This window comes from Mesocricetus auratus, unplaced genomic scaffold (genome assembly GCF_017639785.1).
Source record: "Mesocricetus auratus isolate SY011 unplaced genomic scaffold, BCM_Maur_2.0 Super-Scaffold_100018, whole genome shotgun sequence".
Classification (NCBI taxonomy): domain Eukaryota; kingdom Metazoa; phylum Chordata; class Mammalia; order Rodentia; family Cricetidae; genus Mesocricetus; species Mesocricetus auratus.
In genome coordinates this window covers 5,221,283-5,234,565 of record NW_024429199.1, presented here as the reverse complement: position 1 = coordinate 5,234,565, position 13,283 = coordinate 5,221,283, and the positions used below count along the sequence as shown (strand labels likewise).

At 38.4% G+C, this 13,283-nt stretch overlaps 1 long non-coding RNA gene across 1 annotated transcript in view; it reads right to left on the bottom strand.

The window, feature by feature from the left end:
* The window catches only part of LOC121132861, a 103,791-nt gene that overhangs the window by 6,846 nt on the left and 83,662 nt on the right, over positions 1-13,283 (bottom strand). Inside the window, exon 5 of the long non-coding RNA XR_005869546.1 lies at positions 1,466-1,571. This is a non-coding gene — a long non-coding RNA (uncharacterized LOC121132861). The remainder of the gene's footprint in view (positions 1-1,465; positions 1,572-13,283) is intronic.

Here is a 13,283-nt window from a genome sequence, read left to right as displayed (position 1 = left end):
TTTGGAGGCTGACGGTCCAGCCCAGCTTTGAACTCACAGAGATCTGCCTGCCTCTGCCTCCGGAGTGCTGGGATTAAAGGACATTTGTTCCACTATGTTTATAGCAACACTATTTTTAACCTCTAGAATCTGGAAACAACCTAGATGCCCCTCAACTGAAGAATAGGTAAAGAAAATGTGATACATTTACACAATGGAGTATAGCTCAGTGGTAAAAATCAATGACATCTTGAAATTCCCAGGCAAATGGACGGAACTAGAAAAAACAATCCTGAGTGGGGTAATTCAGACCCAGAAAGACAAACATGGTATGTACTCACACATATGTGGACATTAGAATAAAAGCAAAGGATAACAAGACTACAATTCACAGTTTTAAAAATCTGCAATTTTTAAAAGAAAGTACCTTCCAAAAAAGGATATATACTAATGTGAGAAATAATAGGTGAGCTCAAAGATGAATCAAAAATCAAAGCACAATTGGGAGTCATAACATAATTCAGGCTGTATGATGAGATGCCAGGTGGATTATATTTTAAAATACTATGTTGAAAATGTATACACACACACATGCTTCCACTTAGAATGACTTCAATTGTTCAATTTGCCATTATTTTTGAACCATAAAGAGGTAAAATATAACTAATAAGAAAATGAGCTTGTTTGACTGTGTGATTCATTTTCTTGACAGTATAAAATAAACTGCTTGAAATAACAATTTACAGGAGGCAACATTTATTTTGGCTCACAGTTTCAAGTGTCAGTCTGTAGTAATGTTCGGATTGCTCCATGACCTTTGTCCTGGGGTGAATGAGAACATTGTGGTGAAAAAGACTGAGGATGAGGACAAACTTTTCCCATAAAGGCCCCTCTTCAATAATTCATCATTGTTCCCACCTTTCTCCAGAAAATGCACTGTCTCTTTCAACATTGCTGGTTATACCGGCTTCTCTGTAAAGACATCCTGGAAGACAGTAGGTGCTCTACTACCAGGACCAACAGAAATGAGGGATTGCTGAAGGTCTCCCTCCAGTCTCTGAAAATGAGCACAGCTGACTCCTGTGAGTTTTCCCAGCCTGGTAACTACCACAGCTAAATCTAGCACCATTTGATAAACATGGAAGATCGCCTTTAGGAGACTCCAGGTTCTGCTTTCATGTGTTCAAGTTAACAACCAAATAAGCAGCTCCCATCACAATTCTCAAATTACATTTTTTATGAGGGAATAAAACCCAAAAGGCTGTGTTTCAGGACAGTGAGCTGTGTAGTAAAATAAGCAGAATAGCTACTCAGCTTGATGCAGTTCTGTGAAGGAAAATCTTCACCACAAGGAAGAGAATTCTGCTGAAGGGCTCAGGGGTGGGGGTGGGTTCCTGTACTTACAAAGCAGAAGGGCAAGGAAGGGAATGTTATGGAGCAAGGAAGCAGGAGGGAGAAAAGGAGAAACCATTAGTGAAATCCTCACCTGAATAGGGGACTACGTTGATATGAAGATTCAGAGAAACTGTGGTGTGGGGAAACCTTTACCCCTCAGTCCGTCCCTGCGTGGTCTCCCCTCTAAGGAACATTTCCTGAGGAACATCCACCAGACATGTCAGCATGCATCTTGTCAAAAGCCGAGCAACTGTTATAAATCCAAAGTTCTACACACCCTGCAGCCTGTTAATAAAACTATTTCCAAGATAGTTGAGTCAACCAAAGGCAAGTTGGTAAAATAGATAATTATTTTAATATTGATGACCAGATATGCTCAGCATCTGTCATGGGCAAAGCTGTATATTCTGATGACTCTGGTTTGGAGTAGGAAACATTTGTCAATGTGTTAACTCAAGGATATTGAGTTACATATTTCCCTTTTAGTTTGCTAGGGCTTCCTGTGTGCTCCTATTATAACAAATTGCCTTCCAAGTTGCTCACTGGCTGTTTTTTTTAACCTGTGCTTGTATTTATTTTTTTATATTTTATTTTCCAGTTTAAATTTAGATAAGAAACGAGGTTGCTTCACAAGTCAGTTCCAGGTCCCTCTCCCTTTCCCTCCCCTCCTCCCGTGCCCTCCCCCCAACCCCCCCTCCCGTTATCCCCTCATTCCCCCAGGGAGGGTGAGGCCCTCCATGGGGGTGTCCATAGTCTGTCATTTCATATAGGGCAGGGCCTAGACCCTTCCCCAAGAGTTCAGGGTGAGAGTGTACCTCACATTGTTCTATGGGAGTCCAAAGTCCGTGTGTATACTTGGGATGGGTACTGATCTGCTGCCCAAGGCTGAATAGATTACCTAGGCCTCCTCACTGACACCCAGATTCAGGGGGTCTTGATCAGTCCCATGCTGGGTTCCCAGGCTGATGCCTGGGATTCAAAAGTTAGCCTTTGTCTGGTCAGCTGTTTCTGGGGGTTAAACCAGCCTAGGCTTAATCCCTTTGATCAGCAGTCCTCCCTCTCTGTTACTGGCTTTCTTGAGTTCAGCTCAGTACTTAACCCAGGGAGTCTGCCTCTTCTTTGATCAGCCACTAAATAAAGTTTCAGTTTCCCAGACTCTCTGGCCATAGGATTGTAGGCTGGCACTCCCCAGATCTATGTCTAAAATCCATATATGAGAGAGTACATGCCATGTTTCTCTTTTTGTGACTGAGTTACCTCACTCAGGATGTTTTCTTCCAGTGTCATCCATTTGCCTGTGAATCTCATGATTCCATTGTGTTTTTCTGCTGAATAGTACCCCATTGTGTAAATGTACCACATTTTCTCTATCCACTCTTCGGTTGAGGGACATTTAGGTTGCCTCCAAGTTCTGGCTATTACAAATAAAGCTGCTATGAACATAGTGGAACAGACATCTTTGTTGTATGAATGGGCATCTTTTGGATATATGCCTAAGAGTGGAGTGGCTGGGTCTTGTGGTAGGTTCATTCCCATTTTTCTGAGTAATCTCCATACTGATTTCCAAAGTGGCTGAACCAGTTGGCACTCCCACCAGCAATGGAGGAGTGTCCCCCTTTAACCACATCCTCTCCAGCATAAATTGTTATTGATGTTTTTGATTTTAGCCATTCTGACAGGAGTGAAGTAGTATCTCAGAGTTGTTTTGATTTGCATTTCCCGGATGGATAAGGATGTTGAGCACTTTCTCAAGTGCCTCACAGCCATTTTAGACTCCTCTATTGAAAACTCTCTATTTAGTTCTGCAGCCCACTTTTTAATTGGGTCCTTTGATGTTTTGGAGACTTGCTTCTTGAGTTCTTTGTAAATTTTGGAGATCAACCCTCTGTCAGATGTGGGATTAGTGAATATTTTTCCCATTGTGTGGGCTGCCTTTTTGTCTTGCTAACTGTGTCCTTTGCTTTACAGAAGCTTCTCAGTTTCAGTAGGTCCCATTAATTAATTGTTGATCTCACTGTCTCTGCTACTGGTGTTATGTTCAGGAAGCTGTCTCCTGTACCAATTTGTTCAAAGGTACCACCTACTTTCTCTTCTAAGAGGTTCAGTGTGGCTGGATTAATGTTGAGGTCTTTGATACATTTGGACTTTTTTGTGCATGGCGATAAACATGGATGGATCCGCATTCTTCTACATGCCAGTCTCCAGTTATGCCAGCACCATTTGTTGAAGATGCTTTCTTTATTCCATTGTATATTTTTAGCTTCTTTGTCAAAGATCAGATGTTCAAACGTGTGTGGGTTAATACCCGGGTTTTCAATTCGATTCCATTGGTCTACCTGTCTATTTTTGTGCCAATAACACGCTGTTTTCAGGACTATAGCTCTATAATAGAGCTTGAGGTCAGGGATGGTGATGCCTCCGGACGTTGCCTTGTTGAACAGGGTTGTTTTGGCTATCCTGGGTCTTTTGTTTTTCCATACAAAATTGGTTACTGTTCTTTCAAGGTCTGTGAAGAATTGTGCTGGGATTTTAATGGGGATTGCATTGAATCTGTAGATTGCTTTTGGCAGGATTGCCATTTTTACTACATTGATCCTACCTATCCAAGAGCATGGGAGATCTTTCCATTTTCTGAGGGCTTCTTTAATTTCTTTCTTTGAAGAGTCAAAGTTCTTACGATACAGGTCTTTCACTTGTTTGGTTAGCGTTACCCCAAGGTATTTTATGTTGTTTGTGGCAATTGTAAAGGGTGATGTTTCTCTGATTTCTCTTTCAGCCCTTTTATCATCCGTATATAGTAGGGCTACTGATATTCTTGAGTTGATCTTGTAGCCTGCCACTTTGCTGAAGGTGTTAATCAGCTGTAAGAGTTCCCTGGTAGAGTTCTTTGGGTCATTGATGTAAACTATCTTATCGTCTGCAAACAGTGAAAGTTTGACCTCTTCCTTCCCAATGTGTATCCCCTTGATCCCCCTTTGTTGTTTTTAACAGTTCCTATTGAACAGCTTCACTTATTTTATAGGTATACATTTATTTCATCCCCCTGGCTATAAATTTATTTGATCTGGCAATTTCTGGTTCACAAAACCCTCCACCAGAGCATTCCTTGGCTATGAGATCATTCTTACTCAGATCATATAGAGAGAGTATATCTCTCCACTGCCTGTAGTTCTGGCAGCATAATGATGCTTCTGGCCTCTCTGTCTCACTGGGGTTTTCTTACAGGGCTGTTGCACATTATTCCTGAGAGGCAGTTGTCTTAGACGCTTTACATTTTAATGTATTTCTAATTGCTATCCCTTGAATCCAAGCAGTTAAGCTCTGACACATTTGTTTGCACACTCTGCTCCCTCAGCAATATGCCAAAGTCTTTAGTAAACCATCAAGGCAAAGTTGCTACTAGCTCACAGTGTCTTCCCTGTGTTGCAGAAAGAGCCCTGTATCTATTTTTAATTGCTATAAATTTTAGCTCAATGAACAGAATAAGGTTCAGTTAGCAAATAGAATAACACAGAAATTTGCTGGAACATGGCTATTTCCACTCATTTGCAATTTTTTCTACAATGCTTTTTGTGTTACAACTAGAATGCTGATTGCCTGGTGGTGGTGGTACATGTCTTTAATCCCAGCATTCAGGAGGCAGAGGCAGGTGGATCTTTGTGAGTTTGAGGCCAGCCTGGTGTACAGAGAGAGTGCCAGGAAAGGCTCCAAAGCTACACAAAGAAACCCTGCCTCAAGTAACCAAAATAAATAGATAAATAAATACATAAACGAATAAATAAATAAATAAATAAAGTCTTCTTAGAATGCTGAGTCATTGTGAAAGACATGAATAGCCCACAGAATCAAAAATGGACAGATTGTCAAGCCCTAGTTAAACAACAAGGAAAGTTAGTGTGGTTTTAACCCACCTGTGCCTCTGTACTCTTAAGTCAAATCTCCCAATTTTTCTTTTCTTTCCTTTTGCTTGAGTCTTGGTACTCTTTCTTTGAATGCCTAAAACAAAAGCTGAAAAGTTCTCAGAGATATTCCAGTGCTCTGATTGCAGCTATCTTCACTGACATATGTGATTTTCTTCCCAATTGGCCATTAGGGTAGAAAATTACCTTCATCCAGAGTGGTCTTTAATTGGTTGGAAACGGGTTTGCAGTTTCTCACCAGGGTTGCTCCATTTTCAGTGCTCCAGACTCTTCGTGATTATTCATACCAATATCCTCCAAGGAAGTTTGGAATCCTGGATGGCGGTTTCTGCCTTTCCATATCCAGGAAGTTTCCAGCAGGGCTTCTCAGTATCTCTAACCTCCAGACACCCATTTTATATCCTAACTTTATACCCTAATTGCTGATTAAAGATTGCCACAGTAAAAATGGAGTCTGCTATGTTGGGCTACTCCTGTGAGCACCCTTTTCCAAAGTACTTTCACCTCAGGTCCTAGCTGACCTTACCTTTCTAATAGGTTGCAATAACTTATTCCTAATCATATATTAACAGCACGCAAACTTTCCATGTCATCCATGCAAGTAAGACATGGTCAACAACAAAACAGCCACAAGTCTTAGCGAGCAAATGTGCAGATTCTTTTTTAATAAGTTGTTTTCCTTTTTTGTCATTTCAATGGATTTGAAATGTCTCTGGCCACCAGAGATCAGAAGACAATCAAGCAAGTAGTGTTCTCCCTCTCTCTCTGTCTCTGTCCCTGTCTCTGTCTCTGTCTCTCTCTGTCTCTGTGTGTGTGTGTGTGTGTGTGTGTGTGTGTGTGTGTGTGTGTGTGTCTGACTGTCTCATGTTGGCAGCCTGTGAGCTACATCTGCTCTGGAAGGAAGCCACATCACACAGTTTGTTGATTTGTTTTAGGCAGTGAGCAGTCCCTGTTGCACTGAATTTGTTTGTTTTGGCTACCTGCCCCAGTGCCTGCCTTTACCTTGCCAAATGAGGGGTTTCAAATTCTTTTGGAATTTCTCCATGATAGCCCAACATGTCCCCCCCACCACCACCACACATGTACACACACACACTGAGGAATTTGATTCCGTTAGCTGTGTCTGCATCTATACTGGACCATACATCTGATATTATTAAGAAATCCCCTATAACACATGGCATGCTTACACCATTATCTCTTATATTCATTGTCAGTTTGGCTTTCCCTCAGGTACTCATGTAGCTTTTCTCTTAATTACAGATACATCTGTGCTCAAGTGACATTATAGAAGCAAAGACCTCTCTGTTTGCCTCATTTAAAATAGTCTACAATCCCCCCACAGATAACTTGTGCCCTGTCCTCTTTATTACAGCATTTATCATTTCTGACAAATTATGCATTCTATTTACAATTTTATTTTTCTGTCTGTTTCCCATACTCCAATTGCTCTATCTCTAGTGCTTAGAAGATCAATGGGCACATAGTAGGTAGTAATAGAACATATTCAATAAATGAAGGAAAATAACTGCTAAAGGGAGAAATTCAATGAGGAAAAATAGAACACTGCCAGAATTCATGGCCTTTCATTGGCTGGTTTTCAGTGTCTTAAAAACTGGTACTTTATGTATTGTTTATGATTACTTCAGTTAGGAGACTGAAATGCTTTCCTTTTACTTCATCTTGGCAGGAGAAGTTTGTGTTTTATATTTTGTTTGTTTTCTGTGCTTCGCTACTAGAAAAATAAAACTCCACGATATTGTGAGGTTTTTTCCTATGTAGTTTAATTCTTATTTTCTGGGACCAAGAATCATGTCTCCACAAGTATTAGTTAGATTAATTAAATAATTAATTAGCTAAATGCTTATTCTTACCATTCTGAGAATTGGTTTAATATTCAACATATTTCCAATTATATCTGAAATATGAGGCTGTTATGTCTTTCATGGGATCTTATTCTTCTACCAAGATTTGTCACACTGACTCACTTCCATGTATGCTTTCTGTAACTTGTTCTCCTTAATGTCCAAAGTCTTCTCCTTCAATAAATACCAGAGCATAGTATACATAGATGTTCTGAGTCTAATTTATATGTGAAGATACTAATATTATGTGACTGTAATGACTATAGTCTTATACCCTCTTCCTCCTGACGTAGGTTCTTTGAAAGAAAAATTAAAGAACTTTACGCGCGGCATATTTCCAGGACTGACATTGAGTAGGACATGCTAATATCTTATACTCTTTACTGTGTGGTCTTTGCATGGAAAAATAAATGCTGGAAATATATCTATAAGAGATAGAACACTCATACTCTGTTATTAAAAGTTACAAATAGATGCCTTATAATTACATACCAATAAGATGAGCATGGACCATAAAATGAAAAAAACAATCACCTTATTTGTAAAGTCTGTAAGAATTTGGATTTGTTGTGTGCTTCGTTGGCATAGTGGAAGTCCCCTTAGAATGCATTGTTGCTTTCATTTTCTGTGTGAGCGAGTTCTAGTCTTTGATGGTAGAGTATTTTGCTAAAGCTTATAGTCATAAAAACTAAGAATGAGATGGCCTTCAATAAACAGTACATTTGTAAACATTTTCAACCTGAACATTAATTCTAGAAGGCCTGGGCAACCTATGGGGCCCTGAGCTGTGGATCAGTGTCTATCCCTGGTATACAAACAGTCTTCGTGTGCCTATAGCACAAAGAGGGATGCTCTCTCAGCCTGGACTCTTAGGGGAGTGCCTGGACCCTACCCAGAGTAAAATGACAGACTCTAGATATCCCCTATGTGGAAGGATTTGGCAATAGGGTGGGAGGGTGGGGGGAAGGGGAGTGCGGGAGGGGAGGGAGAGGGAACTGGGATTGACATGTAAAACAAGCTATTTAAAATGAAAATAAAAAATGATAAATAAAAAAAAGAAAACTGTAGTCTTAATCCATTCTTACACCACCATAATGCAACTCCATTTAAACTCTTTTAGTATATGTATATGAATAACTCTACAGTAGTAAGTTTCTATATGACATGTTCAAAAGCCTTTAGTGGACTCTGCTTCTGTGAAGCCATAAGTCAAATTAAACACTTTCTTTAGTGAGTTCCCTAGGTCATAATGTTTCATGACAACAACAGAATTGAAAAGAGATCACTGATTGATTGAGTGCTGAGTTTTATTCAGGAATGGAGACAAAGATATTATTTCATTTTTCTACATGGAGCTATGTAGTTTCACCAACACCATCACCCCCTATCAAAGATGCTGCATTTCTTCCAGTGTGTATTTTTGGCTTCTTTGTGAAAATCCAGGTGGATATAAAAATATCCGAGCTCTCAGTTTTATTCCATTTATCAATTTATCTGCTTTTAAGCCAGTACCATGTTACATTTTTATTGTAGCTCAAGGATTATTATACTCCAGCATTTTTGTATTGTCCAGGATTTCTTTGGCTATCCTGGGTCTTTTGTGCCTCCATAAGAACTTTTAGCATTTTTTTTCAATTTCTGTGAAGAATTGTTTTGAATTTTGATGAGAATTGAGTTGAATTGAATTTGCAGACTTCTGTCAGTAATATGGATATTTTCACAAAATTAATATAACAAATGCATAGCTTTGGAAGTCTTGCCATCTACTGGAATCTTCTTCAATAGTTTTATAAGTGTTTTAAAGTTTTCATTGAACAATCTGTTACTTTTAAGATTGCATTTATTCCAAATTAATTTGTTTCTTTTTCTATTTAAATTATAAAACAAGCTTGTTTTACATGTCAATCCAAGTTTCCTCTCCTTCCCCTCCTCCACGGTCCCCCACTGACCCCCTATGCCAATGCCTTTCTGCTCCCCAGGGAGGGTGAGGCCTTCCATGGGAGATTTTCAAAGTCTGTCATATCATTTGGAGCAGGACCTAGGCCCTCCCTGGTGAGTCTAGGCTGAGACTCTATGTGGAACGGGCTCCTAAAGTCCATTCATATACTAGAGATAAATAGTGATCCACAACCAGAGGCGACATAGATTGCCCAGGCCTCCTGTCACCCACATTCAGGGGGTCTGGAACACACCTATGTTGCTTTCCCAGTTATCAGTCTGAGGTCCATGAACTTCTCCTTGTTGAAGTCAGCTGTCTTTGTGGGTTTATCCAACCTTGACTTGATCCCTTTGCTCATCACTCCTTCCTCTCTGCAACTGGATTCCAGGAGTTCAACTCAGTATTTAGCTGTGGGTGTCTGCTTCTGCTTCTATCAGCTACTAGATGAAGACTCTAAAATGGCATATAAGGTAGTCATCAATCTCATTATCAGGAAGGGCATTTATGGCAGCTTCTGCACTATTGCTTAGATTGTTAGTTGGGGTCATCCTTTTAGATCTCTGGTCATTTCCCTAGTGCCAGATTTCTCTTTAAACCTATAATGGCTCCCTCTGTTAAGGTATCTCTTTTCTTGCTCTTCTCTATTCTTCTCCCGACTCAATCTTTCTGCTCCTTCATGTCCTCCTCTCCCCTCCTCTTCTCCCTTTCTCTGTCTTCTAACTCCCTCTCCCCTCCCCACATGCTCCTAATTAGCTCAGGAGATCAAGTCCTTTTCCCCTTCTCCAGAGGATCATGTATGTCTTTCTTAGGGTCCTTCTTGTTTTCTAGCTTCTCTGGTGGTGTGGATTGTAGGCTGGTAATCCTTTGCTCTATGTCTATCTCAGTATCTATGCTACTAGTGTTATGTTCAGGAAGTGGTTTCCTATACCAATTCGTTCAAGGGTACCTCCCACTTTCTCTTCTAAGAGGTTCAGTGTGGCTGGATTAATGTTGAGGTCTTTGATCCATTTGAACTTAAATTTTGTGCATGGTAATAGATATGGGTCTATCTTCAGTCTTCTACATGCCGGCATCCATTTATGCCAGGACCATTTGCTGAAGATGCTTTCTTTTTTCCATTGTATAATTTAACTTCTTCATCAAAAATGAGGTATCCACAGGTGTGTGGGTTAATATCAGAGTTTTCAAATGATTCCATTGGTCTACATGTCTATGTAGTGAGATAATCATTTGGTTTTACTTTTTCTGTTTGTTTATATGGTAGACAGTGTAATCCAAATTATTTTAAGGCTATTGTGAATGAGATTGTTCCAATTATTTCTTTCTCATCTATTTATTATTTATATATTGGAAGACTACCAATTTTTGGTGCTGATTTGTATCCTGCTACTTGTTTAATGTATTCATCAGATTTATGAATTTTCTGGTGGAGTCTTTACAACCATTATATTATGCATATAATCCTTCCATCTATAAATAAGGGTACTTACTTTTACTCCCCTCTTTCCTATTTGTATCCTCTTTATTTCATTATGTTGTCTTACTGCTCTAGCTAAGACTTGGAGAACTACACCATAGTGAACATCCTTGTCTTTTTATTTTAGTAGAAATCTTTTAAGTCTTTCTCTAGTTTGCATGATATTGGCTGTGGCATTATTGTACTGCCTTTATTATGCTGAGATATAGCCCTGCATACCAACTTTTCCAGGACTTTTATTATCAAGAATGCTAGAGTTTGCCAAAGGCACTTCCTGCATATAATATGGCTTCTGTGCTTGAACTTGTTTATGTGGTGAATTATGTTTACTAATTTGTGTGTGTTGAAGTATTTCTGCATCTCAAGTCAAGTTAATCACTGTGGATGATCATTTTGATTTCTTCTTGAGTTTGCTTTGCATGCATTTTATTGAAGTAGTTTTGTATCTGAATTCATCAGATTGATTGTCCTGTTTTGCTGGGTCTTTATTTGATTTTGGTATAATGATACTACTAGATTCGTAAAAAGAATTTAGAAGTATTTCTGCATTTTCTATTTTGTGGAATACTCTGAGACACATTAGTAGTATTTCTACTTTTGGTTATCTGATAGAATTCTTCATTGATCCATCTGCCCCTGGGGTTTATATAGTGGGAAGAATTTAATTACTCCTTCTCATTGTTAGTTGTGGGTCTGTTATAAGTTATGTATTTCATTTGGATAAACTTCTGTATGTCATATGTATCTAGAAATTCATCTATTTCTTTCAGACTTTATAGTTTAGTGGAATGTAATGTTTTTAAAGTGTGGCCTCGTAATTCTCTGTATTTCCTTAGTGTCTTAAATGTCTCCATTTTATCTCTAATTTTAATGAGTTCTATATTCCCTTTCTTATTTACCTAATTTGGATAAAGTTTTGCCAATATTGTTAGTTATTTCAAATAACCAACCACTTCATTTATTCATTTTTATTCTTTCATTTACATTTCATTAATTTCCACTTTAATTTTGATGATCTTCCTGTTTACCATGTTATGGTATTGTTTGTTCTTATTTTCCAAGCCATTAGTATACACTAATTATTAATTTGAGATATCTTGAGATTTTGATGTGGCACATAATGCTACAAACCTTCTTAGATTGTCTTTCATTGTGTCCAATAGATTTTTAATATAGTGTGTTTTTCATTTAAACTCTATTCCAGAATTTTTCAATTTTCCTCCTTGTATCTTATTTTATTCAGTTGTTATTCAAAAGTATGTTGTTTCACTTTTATGCATTTGTGTATTCCCTGTAGTTTGTAATGGTATTGATATCTAGCTTTATTCCATTATGGTTACATAAAATGCAGGATATTATTTCAACTTTTCCTATGTTTGTTGATTGTTTACTAATATGTAGTCAGTTTTAAAGAAAGTTCTTTGGATTGCCCCTAAAAATATTTATTCTTTAGTTTTGAGTAAATTTTTCTGTAGCTCTTTTTTAGGTCCATTTGATTCATGATGTCAACTCCAATGTTTTTTTCTGGATGATGATCTATTAGTGAAAGTGAGTTATTGAAGTCACCACTATCTCTGTGTTGCCACTAATTATTTACTTTATTTTACTTATAATATTATTTATTTTCAAAGGTGCTTGTTAATTTAAATGCCATCATAGAGCCTTCATCCAGTAGCTAATGGAAGCAGAAGCAGAGATTCACAGCCAAGCACTGAGCCAAACTCCTGGAATACAGTTGCAGAGAGGGAGGGGTGATGAGAAAAGGGGTCATGGCCGTGCTGGGGAAACCCACAGAAACAACTGACTTAAGCAACTGGAAGTTCTCAAACCCCAGTATGACAGCACACTTCTAATAATCTCTTTTTATTCTGTGTTTTTCTTTAACTTACATGTCATGGTGGTGGTTCTCTTCTGGTCCTGTCTCTGAGCTATTCTGTAGGCCTCCTGTACTTGGATGGGCTTTTTTTCTAGTTTTGGTTACTTTCTTCTGACTTATTGGATGTATTCTCCACCACTTTACTGTGCTAATCTTCTCCTTTACCTGTATCCATGTGTAGCAAACTTTCTTGTCAGACAATCTTTAGAGGAACCAGCCTCCCAATAATGACATGGAGACGTTTTAATTATGAAAGCTTAGTCTTTAGCTTAGACTTGTTTCTATCCAGCTCTTATAACTTGATTAACCCAGATTACTTTTAATCTACATTCTGCAATGTGGCTCAGTTAGCTCTCCTCAATACAGCACATCCAAATTGTTCTAATTTTGTTGATGAAATTCACATGACTAAACTACTTCACCTTTTCCTGTCTCCCCAGAAATCCCACATATCCTCCCCTGCCTACATATTGACCATTCTACTATTTATTAAACAAACCAAAAGTCACCTTGGCAAAATCACATATTCACAGTGTACAAAAAGATTATTCCCAAACACCTATGATCTGGAGATGAAGTCTTTTATGATTCTCAGAACTCTTCCACACTCTGTTCATTTTTTAAAAATATTGTGGAGTGCTACTGATTGAGCAATTCCTCCACCTTATCTTCTAATCTGGTTCTCATTTCTCTATGGTATATTCAACTAATGAAGCTTTAAACTGAGGTTTTCACGTGGCTTATTGTGATTTAACTTCCAGAATATTCTCAATTCAATTTTTTTCTTCAGCAATTCTATTTGTTTAAGTCTTACTTTGTACATTAGATTTAC